The sequence below is a fragment of the Portunus trituberculatus genome, chromosome 17, assembly GCF_017591435.1.
Source record: "Portunus trituberculatus isolate SZX2019 chromosome 17, ASM1759143v1, whole genome shotgun sequence".
NCBI lineage: Eukaryota > Metazoa > Arthropoda > Malacostraca > Decapoda > Portunidae > Portunus > Portunus trituberculatus.
In genome coordinates, this window is record NC_059271.1 from 20737559 (window position 1) to 20763699 (window position 26141).

Consider the following 26141-nt stretch of genomic DNA (forward strand, 5'->3'; position numbering starts at 1 on the left):
CTGTACCTTTCATTTTACATCATCATATGTTTTTTTCCCCTATGCTGCCTTACCCTGATACCTTGTTAATCCTACAGGTGTTGCTTTGCCCGATGTTTTTCCCCAATAATGTTTAAAATTATTGTGTTACTTGTACATCTTGAGGTTTATGTAGAAGGCAATAGATTGTGCGGCTCTCCTGCATCGCGTTCTTAGCACCAACGTGGTCTTGAAGGAAAAGCGATGGTTAATTCCTAGTCTGTGATGTATATTGGTGATTTTCTTTTACCCGCAAGTACGTGCGAAGGAGTCTGTGATGTTTATCCTGTTGTTTAATTACTAGTGCTTCTTTTCTTGTTCCCAATACTGCTTTTTCTGCTGCTACTAATGTTACTTCCACTACTGCTTCTGCTACTACTGATGCTCTGGCCAGTACTGATGTTATATTACTACTACTGCTACTACTACTACTACTACTACTACTACTACTACTACTACTACTACTACTACTACTACGTTGAAAATAACGGTATTTTCTTTGCAGGTGTGTAATTAAGCTAATCTATGAAGAAAACCCCTCCAGAAAACTATTGTAGAAGGAGCGTGCAATGGTATGTGTTTATATTATCTCTTCACTGGTTCTTTCTTATTTATTTTTGTTTGTTGATTTGTACAGGAAGAGTGAATCGGAATGCGAAGGTGGTGGTGGTGGTGGTAATGGTGATGGTGGTAATGGTGGTGGTGATGGTGATGATGGTGGTGATATGAAGGACGACATTCTTATGCCAATTACTCTGCTTGAAAAGATATTAGAGAAGTAAACCAGTCTCTCTCTCTCTCTCTCTCTCTCTCTCTCTCTCTCTCTCTCTCTCTCTCTCTCTCTCTCTCTCTCTCTCTCTCTCTCTCTCTCTTCTCTCCTCTCTCTCTCTCTCTCTCTCTCTCTCTCTCTCTCTCTCTCTCTCTCTCTCTCTCTCTCTCTCTCTCTCTCTCTCTCTTCTCTTCTCTTCTCGTCTCTCCTGTTCCCTTCTCTTCTCTTTCTCCTCTTCCTTCCTCGTATCCTTTGCTTCCCACCACTGCAAGATAAAGGCAGTCTATGGCGAGGAAAGAGATAGCAAAACAAAAGAAGGCAGAGGGCAGAGCAGGGAAGAGTAGGGTAGGGAGTGGGCGGGGCAAGACCTGCATCGCCTCTTTAATCACTGCCACAACTGAGGTGCCGCGACCGCCTCCTCAACGGTGGGGCGCTGCAGATCTCGACCTTTGATTAAGAACTAATTTAGCCGTGTAATTAGACGAAGTGAGCGGTTAGCTATTGAGAGGGTCATTAGCTGCCTACTGGACGCTTTGTTCGATCTTTACTCGCTGCGTAGTTTCGGTTGTCAGTAACATTTAGTTGACTTGTTAGCATGCGAAGGTGGTAGGTGAGTCAGTTTGGTGAGTCAGTTTGGTAATCCTCCTGAGTGTTTCTCCTTGGGCTTAATGCAGTGTTGTGGTGCATGTGCAGAGTGTTGTTTCTAGAGAGGCTGCTGACAGTTAAAGGCGTAAGTGATTTATTAATTTAAGTTTGTTATTGCTGAAAGTTTTATTTGTTTACTGAGTGAAAGCGTTTTGGAATACTGAAGTGAAGGTACAGTTTTTGCCTCCTTGCCTTTCTTTCTTTCTTTCTTTTTTTTCTTTCTTTTTCTTTCTTTTTCTTTCTTTTTCTTTCTTTTTCTTATTTTCTCCTCTCCATCTTTCCTTCCTTTCTTCCTTCCTTCCTTCCTTCCTTCCTTCCTTCTTTCGTTTTTTCTTTCTTTCCCTCCATCCATCCTTTCTTCCTTTTTCTTCCTTCCTTCCTTCTCTCCTTCCTTCCTTTTCTTTCTTTCTTTCTTTCTTTCTTTCTTTCTATCCTTCCTTCCTTCCTTCCTTCCTTCTAATCTTTGTTTTCACAATTACATTTTCCTATACACACTGTTTCTCATCTCTCTCTCATTCTATTCCCTCTTCCTTCCACAGTTATATACTAATTCCAATACACACTTAACATTTTTTTTCTTCTCCTTTATTATTCGTTTTTTTTATCATTATTATTTTGTTTTTGGTAAAAGGGTGTATCCTTATCTTGCTTAAGAAAAAAAAAGTGCATGAAATTTGAGAACAAGAGGTGAGGGAAGCTGTTAGATGATTATGAAAATATTTATTCATGAAGACAACGAAATCATTTGATTATTAGAGAGAGAGAGAGAGAGAGAGAGAGAGAGAGAGAGAGAGAGAGAGAGAGAGAGAGAGAGAGAGAGAGAGAGAATAAAGCACAAATGAAACCTGAATGAAAACCTTGATGGAAATTGTCAGTTAATGAGAAAATGGTAAAGAGGATGGAACAGAAATGAATCACGAAGATAATTGGTCATTCTTGTTGCAATGCTTTGGTGCCTGTGTGTGTGTGTGTGTGTGTGTGTGTGTGTGTGTGTGTGTGTGTGTGTGTGTGTGTGTGTGTGTGTGTGTGTGTGTGTGTGTGTTCACCAAGTCAAGTACATTTTCGTGCGGTTAAGGATCGAATACTATTAGAGGTAGGATAAGAAAGAAGGGAAAAGAAAAAGAAACAATTTTCCTTTTTTTTTTTACCGTGTCCTCCAGGGCAGTGAATGGAATGATCACCAAGATAAAGATTTCACGGAGTTACTGAGACGTGTGTTAAATACGACCTTGGCATAACTAATGGGCTATGAAAGGAACTAATTTTATTTAATTGATTTGCAGATTACACAACATACTTATGCATTTTCGGGTAAACGAATCATTGCTAAATAAATTCGGAAAAAGTGATGACCAAGAAGCAAAAGAATTAGCATAAAGTTTTTTCTCATCATGCAAATTTCCTTACGCAGCAGAATTCTTAGTGCGAGTGTGAAGTGGCAGTGGAGGCGGTGCTCACAGACACTCCAGAGACACCGCGGCGCTCTCGTCACGCCAGTAAAATTATGCGTCTCATACACGTCTTCACTTCGGCTTTTGTTTTATGAAATAGCAGGAGGAGAAGAGAAAATGCAAAAGTGTGTGAGCAGGTGTGAGACGAGAGAGTGGTGGAGGAGTGACGGCGAACCTGTCATGGCAGGTTTTGCTTTGCTACATCGCTCACACTATTGGCAGACAGAGATTGATGTCGCGCGCAACACAACCGTGAATCAACACTGTTTGTTTTGTGCAAATCTCCCAACATTCATCTGACCACACTCACACAGATCCCTAAACACCGCCACCACCTTTTTCGTTGCAAAAAAGTCACTTTAGCTCTAATTATAACAGTTTTTTGCCGCTATGGAGCCACAAAACAAACAGTGGAGGTGACGCTGCCGACGACCGCTCCCTCCGCCTGTGTTAAAGGCTTCTGGGCGGGGTGAGAAGAGAGGGGGAAAGAAAATACCTCTGAAGAAATCCACAGAAACAGAAAGAAAACCCCCCCCAGCAACTGAAAGCTGCAATTGAAAGCTCAGGCTTATAATCATTAAAAAGAATATTCATGTTTCACCACTGATGCTATGCTGTGATATGGTGCAGATATTCAAGAATGAACATAAGAACGTGGTATAGTAAAGGAATATGCAAGAAAGCATCAAGCCTACACATGGCAATAGTATATTCAGTAGGCTTTTCAATGTTAAACAGGCTATATATGATTCTCTTTCACCTTCGGTTATTTTTTTTTTACCAGTTTAAAAAGAAATGTACATGAATCATAATAATAATCTTAGACTAACACACTTTTTTTTTTTTTTTTTTGCTCTTGAAATAAGATTTTATGAATCCGTGTAAGTTTGGTCGCCTCACCCTTATGGGGGAGTAATCAAACAGTGCCATGCTTCTTGCGTTGACTATTGCTTGACACTGATGACATGCCGTTACCTCAATGTTTTACATTCCTCGATCATCAGCGCTTCAACATCTTGAGACAACTTAAGCAAACATTTTGGGAAGAGAGTAAATATCAGGCTTTTTTTTTTTTTTTATATAATTTTCTTTTAACATTACTATGCGTCTTGCACCACCACCACCACCACACCAGTAGCATCAACAACAACAACAAGTCATGGTTTCTTTGATGTAATGATTCACTATTATGTTTTGCAAAGGATTGATTTCACTTCCTAACCGCATTTGTGTCTGCTAAGCTTTCTCCTCAACATCTCTTTCCTAACTTTTGCGTCTTATCACACAGGAAGACTTTCACACTGAACTTCTCATATCTATTGTTATAAACAGAGTGTCGGAGAAGTAACTGGAATATTCAGGGACGCTTAACTTTCTCCTTAACTTTTTCCTTCTAACTCTGGGTCTTTTCACGCAGCTTAAGGCTTTCACACTAACCTTTCCATTACAATTATCATTAACATCGTGTGTCATCAATTAAGTGTGGTATTTAGGAGCGCTTTTCATAGTGATACTTTAACAAAGTGTGCATAATTAATTAAAAAAATTATGAGAATCCATATTTTTCATTTGTGTTGCTTTGGAAACAATCCTGAAGAGGGAAAGCGGCATTTAAGAATATAAATCTAATATCTTAATGAAAATCCATCTCATCATTTGTTTTAAGACTTTTAGAAACAATCCAGACGAGGGACCAAGACGTTTAGCAACGAGTCTAAGATCCATCAATGCATCAAGGCAGCACCTGGCTGTTTGGCTTCCTAAACTAACAGGAGTGCATCGCCTGTCTGCGGATAACATAATGTATCTCTCTCGCACCTACCAGCAGCCAGCTCTCTATTGGCCGCACTGATTCCCCCCACCAGAGCATTCCGATCTATCCACAGAACTCTTTAAGAAGTCCACACATTGTACCAGTGCTCGCAAATATTCGTTGCTTGCTCCGCATACAAACCTGAAATGGCTCACTTGGCTCAGCAGATCCTCTTCTGTCTCTACCACTCACTCCTGGCTCTCTCATAACACTATCTATGTGCACACCAAGCAATCACCCTGACTGACCAACAACAAGTGCTATTCCATTACCTGTAGCCAATCACTGAGCGCGCCGTGAACTCTTGCACTCCTACACGTACTTAGCACACGAGTAAGAGAGAGAGAGAGAGAGAGAGAGAGAGAGAGAGAGAGAGAGAGAGAGAGAGTTCTACAGTTGAAAAATCCTGCAGTGTTTCCCAAAGTTCTTATGGTATGAAGGAGTGAATTAATGAATGTAATTTTGAATGCTAGGCAAGATAAGACGATGGGTCAGCAACACATTTGTAAAAGAATGGAAGGAACGAAAAAAAATAATGATAGGTGCATGAGTGGACATATTAAGGGATAAAAAGGGAAAATGGAGGATAGTATATGAGAAGGATGGAGCAAATATAGACGTTAAAGATCTGGAATGTGATCTGGCTGGACAAATATTATCAAAGGACAATTAAGGTAAAAAGTAAATGGGTACACACACACACACACACACACACACACACACACACACACACACACACACACACACACACACACACACACACACACACACACACACACACACACACACACACACACACACTCTCTCTCTCTCTCTCTCTCTCTCTCTCTCTCTCTCTCTCTCTCTCTCTCTCTCTCTCTCTCTCTCTCTCTCTCTCTCTCTCTCTCTCTCTCTCTCACTGTACCCTTAGTTAGTCAATCAACATTTCACAATGACACGAAATACACTGAAGGTCAATTTTTTATCAAAAGTTGAGAGGGACCTCAGGTGATTCATAATGTTCTCTACACGACATTTTACCTCTCTCTCTCTCTCTCTCTCTCTCTCTCTCTCTCTCTCTCTCTCTCTCTCTCTCTCTCTCTCTCTCTCTCTCTCTCTCTCTCTCTCTCTCTCTCTCTCTCTCTCTCTCTCTCTCTCTCTCTCTCTCTCTCTCTCTCTCTCTCTCTCTCTCGGTCTTTTTACAATTTTTTTTCCACACTGACCTCCATCGTCACTGGTCCTCACTTTGGTTTGAGTCGGTGCGGGACCACACTGGATGTTGAAGACACCGATTCTTCTTCCCCCATCACCCCCCCTTCCCTTCTCCCTTCACCCGAAAATCAAGACTGGTGTGTCGTAAATTTTCCGCTAGATTGTATGACCTTTCTCTCTCTCTCTCTCTCTCCTCCCTAGAACTCTTATTCCGTATTTTTTTCTTTTAACTGACCAGAAGTAATGGACCAGGATATAATTAGTGACCAGGAGTTACTCATTATCCAGGTATATACTAATTAACTAAAAGATGTCGCCTTCAGATGCGTGTGGTCCGTGGCGTGTCCTGTGCGTACCTGTGTGTGTCGTGTGTGGTCGGTCAGGTGAGTTGTACGTACGTAGTAGTAGCAGCATACGTACCCTAGCCAGCCTCGTCCTTGGCGATGCCGGGATGACGAACCGCGTGTTATGCTTCATGTGTGCGTGGCTTCATGGTGACGGGAGGCCAAAGGAGGAGCTTTGGAAGGTCCTGTGTAGGGTTTTGTGACAGTATTTCCCCGTGACGTGATGCCTTGTGAGCGTTCTAGTGTCTTGGGTACATACTGTGTGGGTGTTCGCTGCCTGGTGGTCTTGTTGGATACTGTGATGCTGTGATGCGATGTGATACTGATGCTAATGTTGCTACTACTACTACTACTACTACTACTACTACTACTACTACTACTACTACTACTACTACTACTACTACTACTACTACTACTACTACTACTACTACTACTACTACTACTACTACTACTACTACTACTACTACTACTACTACTACTACTACTACTACTACTACTACTACTACTACTACTACTACTACAACAACAACAACAACAACAACAACAACAACAACAACAACAACAACAACAACAACAACAACAACTACTACTACTACTACTACTACTACTACTACTTTTTTGCTCTTGTTATTGCTACTACTGTTCCTTCAAAATTGGAATATAGATAGGCCTACCCTGGTGCCAGTCTCCAAACAGTTATAAATGATAGGATAAGTATCTTGAAACCTTCCTTTTTGAAATGGTTCAAGTCATAAGAAGGAGAAATACAAAAGTAGGCAAGCAGCATTTCTACAACAACAACAACAACAACAACAACAACAACAACAACAACAACAACAACACTACTACTACTACTACTACTACTACTACTACCTTGCACTATTTTTGCGTTTTATAGTGATTGGAGACTGGTGTAGGGATCTGTTGCCTTATTGCTAAGCTATTTGTTACTGTCCTGCGTATAATATTTGGTACGCGTACATTATTGTGCAAGCGTTGGCGTGCTGTTTGATGTATAGTGATGCCTGGTGATGTATTGATTGTGTGTGTGTGTGTGTGTGTGTGTGTGTGTGTGTGTGTGTGTGTGTGTGTGTGTGTGTGTGTGTGTGTGTGTGTGTGTGTGTGTGTGTGTGTGTGTGTGTGTGTGTGTGTGTGTGTGTGTGTGTGTGTGTGTGTGTGTGTGTGTGTGTGTGCTATACTAACACGTTACCATTGCGTGATGTTGGGAGTACCAATCAGTGCTGCATAGAATATAACAGTATTATTCAACATCACGGAGGTATTTTGATATCCATGAGATGCTTAAGTGCGGCGTGCGTGCGACGTGCGGTGGCGTGGGTGGATATGCATTATGGACGCAGTGACTGCGCATTTCCAGGTGTCCAGAGCCTCATTTCAGGAAGGCTGGCGAGGCTAATGGCGCGGCGGTGGGTGTCAGCGTGACTTCAGGTGACAGAACGAGCGTAGGGTGCGGGTGGTGTGGGCGGATGGGTGTGGATGGGTGGGGGCGGGGAGGGATGAGTGGGCGACATGTGTGAGTGTGAGGGAGGTGGTACAGCAGGTTCAGTTTGAGGAGAAATGAGAAGAGTGTGAAGGGAAATGGTAAGAGGAAGAGTGTGAGGGGAAGGGTGTGAGGAGAAGGGTGTGAGGGGAAGGGTGTGATGGTGTCTCCTCCCGTGCACGCCCAAGTCTGTCCACCATCCTGTGAATGGCATGTGCACTACCGTTAAATTAGAGCAGTAAAAAAATCTACTACTTCCTTCAATCTACAAACCGGTGTGTGTGTGTGTGTGTGTGTGTGTGTGTGTGTGTGTGTGTGTGTGTGTGTGTGTGTGTGTGTGTGTGTGTGTGTGTGTGTGTGTGTGTGTGTGTGTGTGTGTGTGTGTGTGTGTGTGTGTGTGTGTGTGTGTGTGTGTGTGTGTATGTGTGTGTGTGTGTGTGTGTGTGTGTGTGTGTGTGTGTGTGTGTGTGTATGTATGTATGTATGTATGTATTTGCATATGTTTGTGCCTGCTAGGGCACATCCGTGCCTACACACACATAGTGATGCCTCCATTACTTCCTGACAAACAGTGAAAGCCGTGGCTTGTGCAAGAGTGAGAGCTTGTGGCAGCACGTGTGGGTAGGCGGCGAGGCGGGCAGGGCGTGAAGGTGACAGATAGCTGGGCGGCGCCGCTCAGCCCACTGCCGGAAGCGTGAGACTACAAGTTTTGGTCGAAACGGTGGTGGAGATAATGGAGGTGGTGGGAGGTAGTGATAGAGAGGATGGTTGTGGTGAGAAGGGAGAGTGATGCCAATGGTGACCATGGTAGTGGTGTGTGCTTAAGTTGTGATTGTATGGTGGTTTCAGTCATCATGGTGGTGGTGACAGCGGTGGTAGTGGGGGTGCAGTTTCGTACGTTAAAGATGATTGTTAAAATGGTGGTGGTGGTGGTGGTGGTGGTGGTGGTGGTGGTGGTGACTGTGTGGTGTAACTTTTCTGATGGTGATGATGATTATGTTGGTAAGGTCTAGGTTACTTAAATAGTGGTAGTGGTGATAGTGGTGATACTGGTGAATGGTGGTGGTGGTAGTGGAGGAGGTGGTGGTGGTGGTAGCAGTGGTGGTAGTGGAGGTGGTGGTGGTGGTGGTTGTGGTGCACGAGAGTGTGTGCAAATTGCTGACTGATAGAGTGACTGAGTGAATTTGTGAGTGTGCTGAGGGGATGAAATGCCTTTGTGTACCAAGAAATAAAAGTTTACTTATTTCCATGAACATAATGTAAAATTTTTGACCGCGCCTAGAGTCTACAAGAGAGAGAGAGAGAGAGAGAGAGAGAGAGAGAGAGAGAGAGAGAATGATATTACAACTACCATAAATTACATTATACATTATATATCTAAGACTAACCTTCCCTCGCAGCAAACAAAAAAAAAGAAAGAAAATGAATAGGAAAAAGGTAACTAAATATAAAACGAAAATAAATCAGGAAACAAGGGAAAAGGACAAAAAAAAAAAAAAAAAAAAGAGACACAAAGAGAAGAAAAACACTGTATCAATTCGCACTATTACATAAAAAGGGACTAATAAATTGTAAAGCGATTACCACACATCTTCCTAAGGCGCTTCGTACCTCCTGCCCTCACTTAGCGGCGGCCCGGGGGAAGGGTTGCGGCCTGCCTCGCCTTCTAATTGCTTCTCATTAACCAGTGATGGATGACAGACGCGTCGACGGCCGTGAAATGTTTCCTCAGTTGATTGGACTTTTATTATTAGCAACAGTTCCCAGTTCAGTTTTTCTTCTTTTGCTTTGAGATGGTTTGCTTAATAACTGGTTTTTTTCTTTTTTATTTTTTTTCTTTATTTATTTTAATTATTTTTTTTTTTGTGTGTGTGTATTTATGCATTTTTTTTTCTTTTCGAGTGCGTTCTTTTCATGTATCTCTGTCTGGCTATCTGTCTGTCTGTATGTATGTATACATGTATGTGCATCTTTCTATGTATCTATCTGTTTATCTATCTATCTATCTATCAGTATTTGTCTGTCTGTCTACGTATGTATATCTGTCTGACTCTCTCTCTCTCTCTCTCTCTCTCTCTCTCTCTCTCTCTCTCTCTCTCTCTCTCTCTCTCTCTCTCTCTCTCTCTCTCTCTCTCTCTCTCTCTCTCTCTCTCTCTCTCTCTCTCTCTCTCTCTCTCACACATTCTTGCAACAAGGTTTATGTTTAATCATAAAGATGACAAGACCGGAGAGGAGAAGAGGAGGATGGAAGTACATGCATTACTTAATATATTTATGTATGCAAAGGTTGGTCTCACTCGACTAACACTGAGCGCTTCACTTGACCGGTGTAAAAGTAACTTGGCTGGGAAACATGATGAGTAAATGAGGAGATTCATTTTAATATTGAGATAAGAATTAGATAAAGTGGCGCTGGATAACAAATATAGTGGTGGATGAGAGTAATGGTCATGGCTGCCAGGAGGGAAGAGATGAGGTGGTGTAAAATAAGATGAATGTGGTTTATTGCACGAATTTATTGGTCGTGGCTGTTGGTAATGTATTCAAGAGAGCTGATTCATGTTGGATATTATTCTATTTAGTTTTATTTCTTTTAAGTATTTATTTATTGATTGTTTGGTCGGTTAGTTAATTGGTTAGTTTGTTAGTTAGTTATTTATCGAAGTATTTTGCTGTTCACTTGCGTCCTCATATGATAATTTGTTCACGTATCAGTTTTCTGTTACTACCTTTCCACTTTGATTTTATTCTGTCACTTTGTTCCTCTTTCATTGCAGGGTTTTTTTTTTTTCGTTATATATTACTTGTTTTCTATTTTCATTTCATTCCGTCCTTTTCTAGACTTTTACCACCACCACTACTATCACTTTGCCTACAGTTGTTAATGTATCTCTTCCCCAAAAGTGTCGCTTGAATCTTAACGCATTGGTCAAGTTATTCATGTGACCCTTAACAGTATTTCAGTGCATGCATTAAGAAATTTTTTTTTTTATCCAGTAACCGTATTTTCTCCTATTCTCCACATTCATTCACCAGTATAATTGTATTCATCAGTGTTATTTTCCAGTCTAAGTCCATTCCTCGCATTCATTCCCCAGCATAATTGTGTTCCTCGCATTCATTTTCCAGTCGAATACTAATTCCCATTTACCCCTTCATCCCATTTGCGTTGCGTCCTTTCAAACCGTAAACTCTTTTCACATCTGTGCAAGCATTCCTATTCCTGCCATTGAGGAGCCTCGCTTTTTTAACTCATCCATCCTTCTGCTGCTGACCACCTTTCCTACCCGCTTGCCTTTCCTAACTCTTCCTTTTTACTTTTTGCTTTCCTCCTCGCTGCCACTCGCCCAACAAGCCCACGCCGCGGCCCATGACTCACCCAATGTATGCACTGGCCACGCAGAGCACCAAAAAGTGTGCCGCTAGTGCCCTCTCCCTCCTGCCTCGCTCCGTCCAGCAGGCAAATTGGGGTGATTACAAGCCCAGAAATGCCACCACGTCGGAAACTGTTCTGGCTCTCCCGCTGGCTGACGACCGACCCTCCCTCCACCTCGCCTCGCCTCGCCCCTCCCATCTGCATATAATTAAGTTTTTCACTGGCACGGGAAAGGGCGTGGTGAGAGAGAGGAAGGAGAGTGGTGGGTGGGCTGGTAACGTGAAGGGAGAGGGAGAGAGAGGACGTGGGAAGTGGGTGAGGTGGTAGTGGAAAAGGTACTGATGGGAGTGACAGTATGGGAACAATGCTGGTCAAAAGAGGTGGTTCTAGGATGCTGGGAGATGGTGAAAGTTTGGGATTTTTAAGGGTTTTAGGGAAGGAGGGTGGCGGTGGAGATGCAAGGCAAGGGTGTCGGTGGAGATCAAAGGAATAGAATGGCAGTTACGTGGGGAAGGAATTGGAAGCTCGGAGAGAGAGAGAGAGAGAGAGAGAGAGAGAGAGAGAGAGAGAGAGAGAGAGAGAGAGAGAGAGAGAGAGAGAGAGAGAGAACATCACAAAAATATGTAATAAAAGTAAGAAACGAAAGAAGGAACGGAATGACTAGAGGAATATAAAGAAAGAGAAGGATAAACAAAACAATGATAGAAAAATACGTAAGAAAGACTTAAGAAAGACTTAAAAGAGAGAGAGAGAGAGAGAGAGAGAGAGAGAGAGAGAGAGAGAGAGAGAGAGAGAGAGAGAGAGAGAGAGAGAGAGAGAGAGAGAATTATAAACACGTATCAACTTTTTAGGTGTTCATCTGTGTCAGGTAGTGACCTTGGCTGAGTCACGGTGAATCATGAACAAGAGTTACTCATGCACTTTTTTTTTTTTTTTTTTTTTTTTTTAAGTGCTCATCAGACGTGACCCGCGCCCTTGTGGCTGCCTGCTGCTGGCCTTACCTTGCCTTTACTTGTTCAGGTGACGGTGATGTTATTAACCCCTTGAGAACCATGACGCGTTTTCATATTCATTCTATTTACTATTTGGTGATTTTACACAGCTTCAGAAACTTATGTGGGGATTAGAATAGTGAAGACTGTGGCCATTGATCTTCTGACCTCCATAGACCCTTCCTAATGTAAATAAAATCGTCTAATCACACTAAAAAATCAGGTAAAAATGTCTTAATATCGAAAGGGTTAAGATAGGAGTAACTGAATACGATATGAAACTGAAGGAAGGCAGTGTGTGTTGGTTTGATTTTTCTTTGTATTCATCTTTCTTTTTATTTTTTTTTTTTTTTTTTTTTTTCTTTTTTTTTTTTTGCACATTACTGTACTTAGAATTTTGTTTGTTTTTTATTATTATAATTTTTGTAAACTTTTATGATCATATGTATTGAAATTTGAGCTCTTATTTTTTTCTTTTTTTTTCTTTTCTTTATTTTTTCAAAGCAGCTTTTTTATTTCCTTTCGTTTTTTTTTTTTTTACTTTTGTGGTTTGTAAGACTATTTGCATTTTTTTTTTTTTTTTGTTATTTTATTTCTTTCACCTTTATTCATCCATTTTCCTTTTCGTATGCATCCCCAGTTTCCGTGTATTTTATATTGTACTTATCTCATTATGTTTCTTTTCTTATTTATTCCTATTCTCATTTTTTTCTCTCTCTAAAATGGATACACCATACTCACTTCAATTCCTCACTTCAATTTCATTCAAAGCTTTACATTCACTCGTCTCCTTCTTCCTTATCTATTCCTACAATCTCGTTTACCGTTTGTTTTTCTCTCTCTCCTGATTAATACAGCTTACTCACTTCCTCTTCTTCCATTTACCTTCCTGCTTCCCAGAAAAAAAAAAAGGCAGCGGAAACACGTGCCAAAAAGGACAATCTGTTTTAATGACTGCTTCCTCCCCTCAGCCATTAAACCTCCCTCACTGTTTCCCCTTTTCCTCTATCCTCCTGACCCCTCCTGACCCTCCCTCACCCCTCCTGACCTTCCCACGTCCCTCCCTCACTCTTCCTGACCCTACCACTCCACTCCCTCACTCCACCCTCGCCTCCCGTCACCCCTCAAGCCACAAACTCACTTTTCCACCCCGTCTGACCGCAAAAAGAAGAGCGGAAGTGATGTGGAGCTTGACCGTGACTTGTTTAACTTTATCTAGTAGAGGAAGGTTGGGAAGAAGCGGGCACACAGTAGATAGAAAGGCGGGAAATGTAAATAAGGGAAGATGGTGTCAATACGAAGGTTTGAGGAAAAGGGTAGAAAAGAGGGAATAAAGGAAACGTTATGGGTAAAAGAAGTAAACGAAGAAAAGGAAAGATTTAGAATGAAAGGTAGGGAATATAGGAATAGGTAATATTAGTGGATATATTTAGGGAAAGATGGGCAGTAAGGAGATATAGGAAAGGTTGTTTGAGTAAATGAGGAATAGAAACTAAAACCTTAAATAAAAAAAAAAAGTAATGCTGGATAGAAGATATAAAGTTAGTTGAAGAAATCGCTGAAGAAAGAAAAGATCAAGTAAAAAGATCATTGTGAGTAATAATGGAAACACGGGAGACAGTACCTGTGTAGAAAAAAAAATACAGGAAGAAATAATTGCGTGAACGGAAAGCTGAGAGCAGGCAAAAAAAGTTGTGGTGAGAATTAACTAAAAAAAAATATGTACGAGTAAATAAGTGGATAATTCAACATGCAAACTAATCTACACCTATCTTGGTTGTCAATCAAAACCTACACGAGTAATATAGTAGATTACTTAACAAAACAAACTTAACTCATGCAGACCAACATACAAACACATCTCTTAATTGCAGCATGACCTTACCATCGTTTAGCCAATCAATCAAGTAATCAATCACGCAGCACATAACCAAACGGAATCAGCAACAGTTCCATACCGCGTCACAATAAGCAGGTTAGAAACGTTCCCGCCTTCCTCTCACAATGAACACTAGGACACGGGCAGGTTAGTGTGTCTGCGTGACAATCAGCAATACACCACGCGCCGCCGACCACGCGGAGGAAGGTCCTCAATAATAGATCTGTATTCAATATAGGTTAATACACGTGCTGATATATAGGTGTGTGTGTGTGTGTGTGTGTGTGTGTGTGTGTGTGTGTGTGTGTGTGTGTGTGTGTGTGTGTGTGTGTGTGTGTGTGTGTGTGTGTGTGTGTGTGTGTTCCAAGGTCACAGAAGGGTATCAATCATGTATGGGCGTTCTACTATTCAGAGAGAGAGAGAGAGAGAGAGAGAGAGAGAGAGAGAGAGAGAGAGAGAGAGAGAGAGAGAGAGAGAGAGAGAGAGAGAGACACCATGTTAAGTAAACCCAACCTTCCTCTCTTTTCCTTTTCATTCTTCTTTTACCCATATATGAAGGAAGAAACATATATGGTATATGTATGAGCGTATGTACATCCCCCTACACAATATTGCTTAAAGGAAATGAATGGTGTGGGGCCAAATGTTTTATGTATGGCAATCAATCTCTGCATGTCCTGTGGAGCTTGATGGCAGTCCAGCGTCCATGCAGTGTCTTCGTTCAAACCATGTATTATTATGGGCGTGTATTAGTGAAATTAAGAGTTTCGAGGTGGAGGAGGAGGAGGAAGAGAAGGAGAAAGGAGAAAGAGAAAGAGAAGAGAAGAAGAAAAGGAACGAGAGATAGAGAAACAGAAATACAAATAGATGTATCTAGTTTCGAAACTGCTGAGCTTTAAATAAAGCAAAAAAAAAAAAAAAAAAATGTTTAAGAAAGGTACCATGTTTAGATATTTGAAGGACCATTTAGTGCATTCAAACTCCATAAAAATTATCCCGAAAGTTGACCTATGTTTCTTTCTGACACTTATAGGCATTGAGGGCAAGGCTGCTTTCCTGATCTGCAGAAACGTGTGCATATGAAAAGAGAGAGGGAGAAAGAGAGGAGAGAGAGAAAAGGTGAAAAAAAACCTGCGTGAATATGGAAATAACTTGCATCCCATCCAGTGCCTTTAAGACATACGGAACGAACATCTGACAAAAGACTGCACTGGAATTAGACCGCAGACGCTAGAAAGAGAGAGTGAGAGGGAACGAAAAGTTAAAAAAATAGACAAACTTAGGTCAATATGGAAATACTTCACATCCCATCCATTGCCTTTAAGACACTACAGGACGGACACCTGACAAAGACTGCACAGGAATTAGACCACAGACGCCTCGTAGATTACTCCTGAATGCAAACACGACACGGTGCTGGTGCTGGGAAATAAAAGGAACCCGCTAACTTCCTTATAGTTCCTGTGGGAGGTAAAAAGGAAAGCAGAAGGAAGAGGGAGGCAGGAGTGTTGAAAAAGCATGTTAGCCTCACCTGCTCCACCTGATGTATTCATGTTGATTCCTTCCTTTTATGTTGACCCTTGGTGGTGGTGGTGGTGGTGGTGGTGGTGGTGGTGGTGGTGATGGTGGCGCTGGATTATTGTGGTCTCAGAAGAAGGCGCTGTAGGAGTTGCAAAATTGTTATCTCAAGTCCTTTGCTTCCTGACGCCTTGATAAACAATCTCTATAAGTGTAGTTTTGTTGTGTCCATGTTTCTGCTTATATGTTTGTTGTCGATCTCTGTTTTTGTGTTGCGTTTTTATCAGTGTTTATTTTTTATCTTATCTATTTGTTTATTATTATTGTTATTATTATTATTATTATTATTATTATTATTATTATTATTATTATTATTATTATTATTATTATTATTATTCTGTTTATGTATTTATATTATTTACTTATTTATTATTTTTTATGATTTTTTTTATTTATTGATTGATTTTTTTATGTGTTTGTGTATGTGTTTGTTCTGTCAGCTTATATTTCTGTGTCTGCTTCTCTAATTGTCCGTCTGTCTGTCTGCATGTAAAATTGCTCTCTCTCTCTCTCTCTCTCTCTCTCTCTCTCTCTCTCTCTCTCTCTCTCTCTCTCTCTCTCTCTCTCTCTCTCTCTCTCTCTCTCTCTCTCTCTCTCTCTCTCTCTCTCTCTCTCTCTCTCTCTCTCTCTCTCTCTCTCGCTCGCTCGCACGTGGAGCCTGTGTGTGTGTGTGTGTGTGTGTGTGTGTGTGTGTGTGTGTGTGTGTGTGTGTGTGTGTGTGTGTGTGTGTGTGTGTGTAGCGTCAGGCTGACTAAACACTCGCCATTTCCACACGTTTTAAAGGTTTTTCCCCCGACACCTCGAAAGACAAACGCGCCTCGTACGTATATGTGATCCCTTTTTTCTCACACACTCCCCAAAATTAGGACTTCGCACACGTTTCTTTGCCTTCCCCGCGACTACTGGAGCAGCGCCGGCCAAACACGCCCTGTCTGCTGAAATGTTAAGTTTCTCTCTCTCTCTCTCTCTCTCTCTCTCTCTCTCTCTCTCTCTCTCTCTCTCTCTCTCTCTCTCTCTCTCTCTCTCTCTCTCTCTCTCTCTCTCTCTCTCTCTCTCTCTCAGTAGGAATGAACCCCAGTTAAGTTAAATATTTAGGTCGGAATCTTTATGGTCTGTTTTATTCTTATCCCTGTCTCATTTGTTGTGTTCTCTTCCACAGTCTTATGTAGATAGACGTTCTCTTTGTTTTATTTATTTTATTCTATGGTTCTCCTGCTATTATGCGTTCTATTTTTGCTGCCTATCTTTTTTGGGTTGTCTATTTCTTTATACCAGAGAATCTCGACGTTTTACTCGTTAAGAAACCCCTGAGTTATAATATCAGAACCCTCAGTAGTCTGACATTGAACATAATATTGACTTAGTTACTGACACTAACTCAATATACAATGGTGTACTGCGAAGGATATTATAAGACTAGGCATCTAATTACCCCTGGAAATCTTCTTGTGTATCCCTGGATGTTCGCAAACCGTTGAGAATCCCTGGTCTGTGATTATAGGTGTATATTATTCGTATCTCTCTTTGATTTTGATGCATGTTTGTGTCTTTATGAGAGAGAGAGAGAGAGAGAGAGAGAGAGAGAGAGAGAGAGAGAGAGAGAGAGAGAGAGAGAGAGATTAATAGTTGATGCTTTTATTGGCCTCTTAAGATAACACATACTTAAAACTACTAATTAACGATAAAATAGCCCTGTTCCTGAGAGAGAGAGAGAGAGAGAGAGAGAGAGAGAGAGAGAGAGAGAGAGAGAGAGAGAGAGAGAGAGAGAGAGAGAGAGAGAGAGAGAGAGAGAGAGAGAGAGAGAGAGAGAGAGAGAGAGAGAGAGAGAGAGAGAGAGAGAGAGAGAGAGAGAGAGAGAGAGAGAGAGAGAGAGAGAGAGAGAGAGAGAGAGAGAGAATCACCAGCCATGGGAATCTAAAGTATTATACCACTAGTATAGGAGAACCCAACTAAACCACGACTGACCCACAGACAGCAGCCACTCCCGCGTCCGCCCATCGCAGTAATTTTACGATTATCTCATTTGAATGTTAATATGGAGACCCCCAATTTGCATACCATCTAGATTAATGTTTATTACATGAGTGAGCATCGCGGTATTGGTTCGGGGGTGTGTGTGGTGGTCGTGATCAGGGCGGGAAGGACACTGAAAAGGAGGGGCGTGTGATATAGTGGTGGTGGTGGTGGTAGGTAGCGTTGTAGTGTTGTGCGAGGCGGGGCTGATAAGAGAGGCAGGACCAGAGGCTTAATGTGATGAGAGGAGGTGGTATTATGCTGTCACTGAGGGGTTATTGTTCTCTCTCTCTCTCTCTCTCTCTCTCTCTCTCTCTCTCTCTCTCTCTCTCTCTCTCTCTCTCTCTCTCTCTCTCTCTCTCTCTCTCTCTCTCTCTCTCTCTCTCTCTCTGCAAATGCCTGTATCGGATGCAGTAGTAGATTCGTGTGTCCACCTCTGCGTATATGTTTCCTCCTGTCTTTCTTCCGTGCCCCGTTAGTTAGCTGAGGGACCGAAAGGTTAAGAGAGGAACTTCTTATATCTGCCTGCTTTTCTACTTCTCCTTTCTGCTCCAATAATTCTCCGATCTACGCTTCGTACTATTAAGGTTGCGCCGCCAAGCGAAGACCGGAAGATCTGTCGTGTTTTTTAGGAAGTTTTTGTTGGTGTTCTTCTTTTGTGTATCGCTGACGCAGGTTGTACTTGAGGATTGTTAGGTGACTGTACTCTTGAATTATAATTATGTGTTGGGATATGAAGAGCAAAGACATACCAATGAGTGAGGCAGAGAAGTAAGAAAAAGCTAGGACAGGAAGAATTATGGATACGTGGAAATATGTGAGAAAAGATAAATAGAGAGGGAAGGAAAGGAAAGAGCAGAGGAGGGAAAGAGGAAAAGAACAAGAAGGAAGGAAGAAAGGAGGGAAATAGGGAAGGAGGAATGGATGGGAAAGATAGTGAAATGGTCAAAGGCTGGAAGGGACTAAAAAAATAAGGAGAGAAGAGAAGGGGAGGGAAGGAAGGAGGAAATAGAAAGAAGATGTAGGAAGGAAATGATGAAGAAAGGAGGTAAGGGGTAGAAGAAAAAATGATAGGAAGAGAGGAAGAAGGGCGATGTGAAAGGAGTTAGAGATCCAGGACGTTAAAAATGAAAAGAGGACAGGTTAGAGAGGTAAGAGAGGTAAGAAAAGAAAGCAAGCAAGGAGTGCGAAGGGAGAGCGGGACAGTACGAGTATTTACCAATCTGTCTTCAGGGACGTGGATGGCTTTGGGTTCTGAAGTTCAGGCGAAGTGAGGCGATTGCATCTCCCATCACTTCTGGGTTCCCACGTTGGCGCTAAGCCTTGAAACATGAGACTGGAAAACATGGTCATGACTGTAACGGTGATAGAAGCGATATTGAAAACTGACATACTTTAAATTCAAATAAGTATAAGGAAGAAAAAATATAACTGACTAAAAGTGTACATTAGGTAGATGAATATAAAGAAAATACTTGTAACTGTGGTGACTAAGATGAAGATTGTTGAGGTATTTTTTTAAGGAAGTGTTAATGTTGTTGTTGTTTTTTATAATTATTGAATCAGTATTGCGATAGCTGAACTTTTTCAATTCAGAATAAAAAAAAAAAATTCCAAATTGTAATAACAACGAAGGTGGTTATCAGAAGTCGGGTAACATCCACACATATCAACACATCTTTTTTTCTTTTATCAGTGTTAAGGCCTCTGATTTTTTTAATATCTCCCTCTAAACCTGACCACTGATAAAAAAAAAACCTTAATAGGTTAGAGAAAGGTGGACTGAAGGAAAAATGAACACAGACACTAATCTTCGTTAGTCTTAAGTCCTCAGATCTATTGAATATCTCAGTGCAAAACCTGACGAGTGATATCTTACAGGTTAGAAGACTCTGACTGAAGGAAAGCTAAATGGTAGTAGATCTGTATGTTACTCAACTTTTCATCTTAACTGCCAAGTGAACAATAACAATGAGACGTGGTTGTAGGGATAGTTGTAATGCAGACAGACTCTAAGAAGCTGCTGTAATATTGTCCTGTAACTTCCTCTCAGACAGGATATGACATGAACGGGTGCACTGTAACTAAGATACAAAACAAGACAAGGGAATTTTGCCTATAAATACTATTATCATTAATGTGAATGTATAATGTGATGTTTATGATTATTAAACCAATTAGAGGAGTGTCAGAGAAACATTATCTTACCTAAAAGCAATTCGACGGAACACAATAGCGGCAGAGATGAAGTACTGGTTATTGTGGCTCTCTCTCTCTCTCTCTCTCTCTCTCTCTCTCTCTCTCTCTCTCTCTCTCTCTCTCTCTCTCTCTCTCTCTCTCTCTCTCTCTCTCTCTCTCTCTCTCTCTCTCTCTCTCAAAACTCGTGTGATTTATTCAAGTTAATCCTTAAGGCAAAAAGAAAACAGGAACGCAGATCAATCAGTGGAATATATTTGAGAGAAACGGTCCTACGTAACCCTTGTGGTGGAATCTTGAAGTGAGGGAAAGTGTAAATCGTATAATAAATTCAAGTTACTCCTTAGCGTACATAGAAACAGACACGTAGGTCAGTCAGAGGAATATCATAACGTACTCGTAATAGTGACTAAAAATTGAAGTATCGATTAGTGAGCGTCGTCTCTGTCTAGTGCGTGTGATTTATTCAAGTTACTCCTCAAGCTAAACAGAAAACAGACAGGCTGGCATCACCTCGTAGCCTGGAGTGGCGGAGCGAGCGTCGAGACGGCCACGGTTCGTTACCTTTTGTAAGCGATAACAAGGAGCTAATTGGCTGCTAACAATTCAGGGACGCTGGTGACAGGTGAGAGGTCATTAGACGCACACTCGCGTCGCTGATAACATTTGCGATAGTGTGCGCTGCTATATGTCTGTGTTGGCGTTGTGAATTGAATGTGTAGTGGCGCGGGCACGGATGTTTATGAGTGGGAGAGTATTGTGGTTTCTCTCTCTCTCTCTCTCTCTCTCTCTCTCTCTCTCTCTCTCTCTCTCTCTCTCTCTCTCTCTCTCTCTCTCTCTCTCTCTCTCTCTCTCTGTGTGTGTGTGTGTGTGTGTGTGTGTGTGTGTAAATATTGTAAATAAAGCAAAACTAATCATTAATTGCTTCATGCCTACATTAAATTTTAACGCTGTTTTTCATGACTATCTCTTAAGATTACAAAGGCTTGAAAAGTTAAGTGGATGTTTGCGTGACGGTAACATTTCCTGTATTGCATTAAGGATCACGCCGTGCTTATACGCAGATACAGAAAGTTATGGTCTGGACAAGTTACAGACGGAGGACCAAGGTGTCGGCGTGGGTAGCAAGAGACAGGCTTGGTGAGCGTCAGCGGCGGGACGTAGCAAAGAGGGTTGACTGGAGAGAGAGAGAGAGAGAGAGAGAGAGAGAGAGAGAGAGAGAGAGAGAGAGAGAGAGAGAGAGAGAGAGAGAGCGGGGCAGCGGCGGCGGTGGCCCTTCGTGAGAACCCGTAGCCTTTTCGTACTCTGTTTCCCCTGAGTTATGTCGACAAACTTGTTTACCTGCCGGGAGGGAGAGAGTGCCCGCGGGAGGTACCGGTCACTCGCCTTTGCAAAAATCACGTCGGCCATCTGTCAGGGCAGCAAGCGAGAAGCGAGGGCTGGTCCCGCTGATCCTGCCTTCGGACTCATTGCAATAATAAGAAAGCATAACGATGTATACAGTGATATATTTAGTGTATGTTCCAGAGAGAGAGAGAGAGAGAGAGAGAGAGAGAGAGAGAGAGAGAGAGAGAGTTTTCACCCTGTCAGCGGCGTGTATTTACGAAAAGGTCCTAAATCCTGCTGAGGCTCATAAGTTACGAGGAGCACCTTAAAGGGGCGGCAGCGGCGAAGGGCAGGGCAGCGGTGACGTGCTCAACTCGTTTCCAGAGCAGGTTTGCAGGACGCACGTGCGGGTTTCCCCTTCGCGGTGGGTGAGTTATCGTCCGCGCGAGAGTGAGCACCAGCAGTACAGGCGGTGGAGGGCGGGAGGAAAGGATACCGACGCCCAAATGCCCCCACAATTTACACGTTTGAGTTGGGTGGTCATTGTGGGGAGACTTACCCTCCTTCGTTTACTTTCATGGGTCTTGTATGCGTGCTGGAGGAACGAACGGACAGGCGGACGGACGGTGAGATCTGTGTCTGACCGTCTGTCTCTGTCGGTATGTTTGAGAGTCTGTCTCCCAGTTTGTCTGTCTGTCTGTGTATCAGTCTTTCTGTCTATCTATGTATATGTATGTATGATGTACGTATGTATGTTCCTATTCACTTTTCTTCGGTTTTCTGAATATATATTTCCAAAGTTATGAGTGCATAATATTATGTCTGGTTGCCTCTGTGCATGACTGGTTTCTTCACGGTTTGTCTTTCCGTCTTAATGATTGAGGTGCCGATGTAAGTGTTATACCGCCTCTCCAGGTGCCTGTTTGCCTTAGTCTCAACCTTTAAGTTTAATCACCTATGTAATAACGTGCATGTAATAATGTGCTGCTCCTGAGAATCGCGTACTGGATTTTTGATCGTCAGTTTGATTCTTCCGGAGAAGTTCATTTTTAGGGTGAGGGTGTGACCTTCACCACGCTACACGTCATCCTCGTGTTGGAGAAAGACAGCAAATTTTTGTTAGTCCATGCAAACTTTCTTACATTATAGGGCTGTGAGGATGGCGATCTGATATTAGTGAGGCAGCGAACTGCATTATGCATTGACTGCATTATTTCTAAAGTTAGTTTTCCTATAAAACTGCAAGTAAGACTCCAGAAATCAGGTTTCGAAAGGTAGGAAGGTGGCTGGTATGTGCTTAGAAGGCATGTAGCTCGTGGTGCTTGCAACTTTACTTATGGCAGCAGAAAGAGGATGCACCGCAATCATAGACTGAATATTATTCATGTTCATAGGCAAGGAAGGAGAGTTTGTGGAAGTGGAAAATGAATGCACACAGAAAGAGGAACCGTTTATCCCACCAACCCTGTCTGTGAGACTTGTTGCCCGCACACAACACATGGAGGCGGTGGTGGTGAGAACATAGTTTGCTGAGGGAAACGAATTCTTGAAAATATATAAACATATGATTCAGTTCAGGATAGAAAGAGGGATGGGAAATCCTTTGAAGAGGATCCCTAAGCTGACCACAAAGCAGCGGCCGCCGACTTCCGTTGTCTGACACGTGTGTTATGCTTGTGCAGCTTGAAGTCGCGCGGCAGCGGCGGCCACTTTGCATTGGGTTAACAGTTCCCCGGCATGTGGCCCTGCACACCTCTGACGCCAGGCAACACGCATCCCGCGAGATGCGTGGCGAGGGATAGACAAACAGATGAAGGTGAGGTGTGACGGCGAGAGATGCGATTTAAGACGTAGGATCAGACTAAGGCCAAGGATCAGACATGCTTCGTCAGGTTTTCTCGAGGCGCAGGAAACACCCCGCTGAGGATGCGAAGATTTGCTAACCGCACGGGTACCACACAAGCGGGATACCGACCTCTCTCCGATGCTCAGAAGCTGCGGCGAGTCCAGCCTATGGCGAGTTCCAGGAGCGGCACAAAAAGCATGACAGATTGTGCTGCCGTCACGGTGTGTTATTTGCGAGACACAGAGGTCACGGGATAATCATCGCAAGGTGGCACTTAGAAAATTTCAGGAATCATTCCATGGCTACTTATTTATGTCAGTTACAAATTATTCTCATAAAATTGTTATTTTTTTTCCTGTGAATTGGACTGAGAATCTTCAATACATGAGAGAAGAAACTCTGACCTCACACAGTTGTAAATAGATTTGTGGTAGAACTGTTCACTAAAACATTTCTTATTGATTGGAACAAGGTCGAAATTATTTTCAATTTTTTATAACCACCTTCTTCGAACCATCTGTCGGTGATGGCCAGCAGCGCAAGGCTGGAGGGGCGGCGGGCCGAGATGGCAAGATGGCAGGATAGGCTAGAGCATTACGTTGTCTTGGATGAATGACTCCGACAGGTGTACCTAATGCTCAATTTACTCGTGCCTGATGTTCATCCCCGGGGTCACTCAGCATTGGAGAATGTTGTGTGCACGAGTAATGCGAAAGAATAAGAACATCAACCAAGTTCATCCACCTTCACTGCATGGTTTCAGTCAATTCATGGTTACTTCCGCGTCTGTCCTTCTCAGAATATACCGGCGGGCTATCTCTGTTTCTTGTTGTCTGTACTCACCCAGACTTGTAAGACCTCTCTGCTGCTTGGCGGTAGTAGCGGTGACTGCGTTGATCTTAGTGGTGGTAATGGTAGTGGATTACGAGAGTTGCTTGGGAAAGTTTGTAAAATAGAAATCAAGTATAGTTAGTGAACCTAGTCATATCGAAAAGTCTTGGATATATACCTCTGTAGCATTATTTTTTTTACATTCTTCATCCTCATAGTTGTTCTTTTAATCCTCCTCCTCCTCCTCCTCCTCCTCCTCCTCCTCCTCCTCCTCCTCCTCCTCCTTTAATCCTCCTCCTCCTCCTCCTCCTCCTCCTCCTCCTCCTCCTCCTCCTCCTCCTCCTCCTCCTCCTCCTCCGTTCTTTTAATCCTCCTCCTCCTCCTCCTCCTCCTCTTCCTCCTCCTCCTCCTCCTCCTCCTCCTCCTCCTCCTCCTCGTTATCGTTCCCATTCTTCTCTTCCTCATCGTTATCATCCTCCTCTTTCTCCTGTTAAGGTTATGATTTACTCAAATTAAACCAAATTATCATTACCACACTCTAAAAGAAAGAAACACACACACACACACACACACACACACACACACACACACACACACACACACACACACACACACACACACACACACACACACACACACACACACACACACACACTAACCGTCATTGAGAGGTATATGAATGGTAAACAATTCCGTGCGTACCATTTACCCTCACTAATGTCTCTTATGTAAATCCTCTTCTACCACCTCCACCTCACCCCTGCTACCAGACCCCGACCCTCTACAGTAACGGCACCTTATCGCGCCAAGGTGTGAGCGGGCAGGGGTCTCACTTGCCCCTCTTGTAAGCCCAACAGGATAACACAGACGTACTTCACCCACCGCACATCACCTATCAGACTCATTACTGAAAAGAATCGTCACTCACCACACTCGTTACATGAAACAGGCGTTACTTTCCAAAGTCCTTATTTAGATAAACATAATATTTATTCGTCAGACGTAGGATTAAACGGAAAAAGGGAATGAATGCCCCTGAAGTGCCAGTCCTTAGACAAAAGTGTAAATGAATTATTCAGAATTTGATGATAGTTGTCTTGAAACCTCCCTCTTGATAGACATACAGCAGCAGGAAAGGAATCGCAGTAGTTTATCAGAAGAAAGAATGAAAGATTAAACTTATCACTTGCATTTCACATCATGCTTATAACTTAAAGAAAAAAGAAATCATAGTCCATTAGACTCGTCCCTTAAAACTAATATATATTTATTTACCGTCTACATTCTCATCTTTCGCACTTGAAACCACTGAAACACTAAAATACGTAAAATTATAGTCCATACAACACTATAAAATAAGCGTAAACACACACACGCATTTCAAACAAAATCACTCATCACACGCTTGCAAAAGTACACTCAAAATAAGTATGTGGAAAATCTTCTTAATACAAAAATAAGAAAAGATAAATAAGTAAGTAAATAAATGATTAAGTTGAAAGACAGAAAATAAGTATCTCATCAAATAACTAAACACACACACACACACACACACACACACACACACACACACACACACACACACACACACACACACACACACACACACACACCACGATAAAGATGACCTAGGATACTTTAAAAACAAGTCACTATACGGAGCCAAGACAGTCACGTAACCCATAAGTTTTTAGTACATACGCAAAGCTGGCGACGCTCGACATCAGCATAAGTGGCGGGTTATCGTCGCCACACCTCACAGCTGTCACTATCATCACAATCGGTAATGAAGCCAAAAGTAGTCGACTGATTACCAAAGATATCTTGACGACGGGTGAGGCAGTCAGGCGCCTCGAGAATTATCCTTATCGGGTGCCATCTGGTGTGAAGGGGGTTGGAGAGGAAGGGAGAGAGGGAGGGAAGCAGGGTAGAAGAGAAAGGAAGGAGAGAGTGAAGGAGGGAGGGAGGGAGGAGAAGGAAGAAAAGCAGTGGAGAAAAATAAGATGGGAAGTAAAAGCGAAGAGGAGGGGAGTGACAAAAAGGAGAGGGAGAAAGTCAGGAGAAAGGAAAGTGAGAGGGAGATGAGGAGAAGAGTAGCTGAAAAGAAGGGAGAGAGGGGAGTAAGAGAGAGAGACGATAAATAGGGGAGAAAGAAAGGAGTAGAATGAAGAGAGAAAGGAGGGGGAAGGAGAAGAGGAGAAACAGAAGAAAGGTAGAAGGGAGGCAAGAAAGGAAAGGGGAAAGAGAGTAGAGAGAAAGAAAGAAGTGTGTGTGTGTGTGTGTGTGTGTGTGTGTGAGAGAGAGAGAGAGAGAGAGAGAGAGAGAGAGAGAGAGAGTATATCTATAGTGGAAGCAGGTGGGAGCAAAGAGTT

The 26141-nt window shown here is 42.5% G+C and overlaps 1 long non-coding RNA gene across 3 annotated transcripts in view; it reads left to right on the forward strand.

Annotated features, from left to right (window-relative positions):
• LOC123505030 overlaps positions 1 to 26141 on the forward strand; it is a 184282-nt gene that overhangs the window by 28825 nt on the left and 129316 nt on the right. For all 3 annotated transcript variants that reach the window (XR_006675023.1, XR_006675024.1, XR_006675022.1), the window contains exon 2: positions 524 to 590. This is a non-coding gene — a long non-coding RNA (uncharacterized LOC123505030). The remainder of the gene's footprint in view (positions 1 to 523; positions 591 to 26141) is intronic.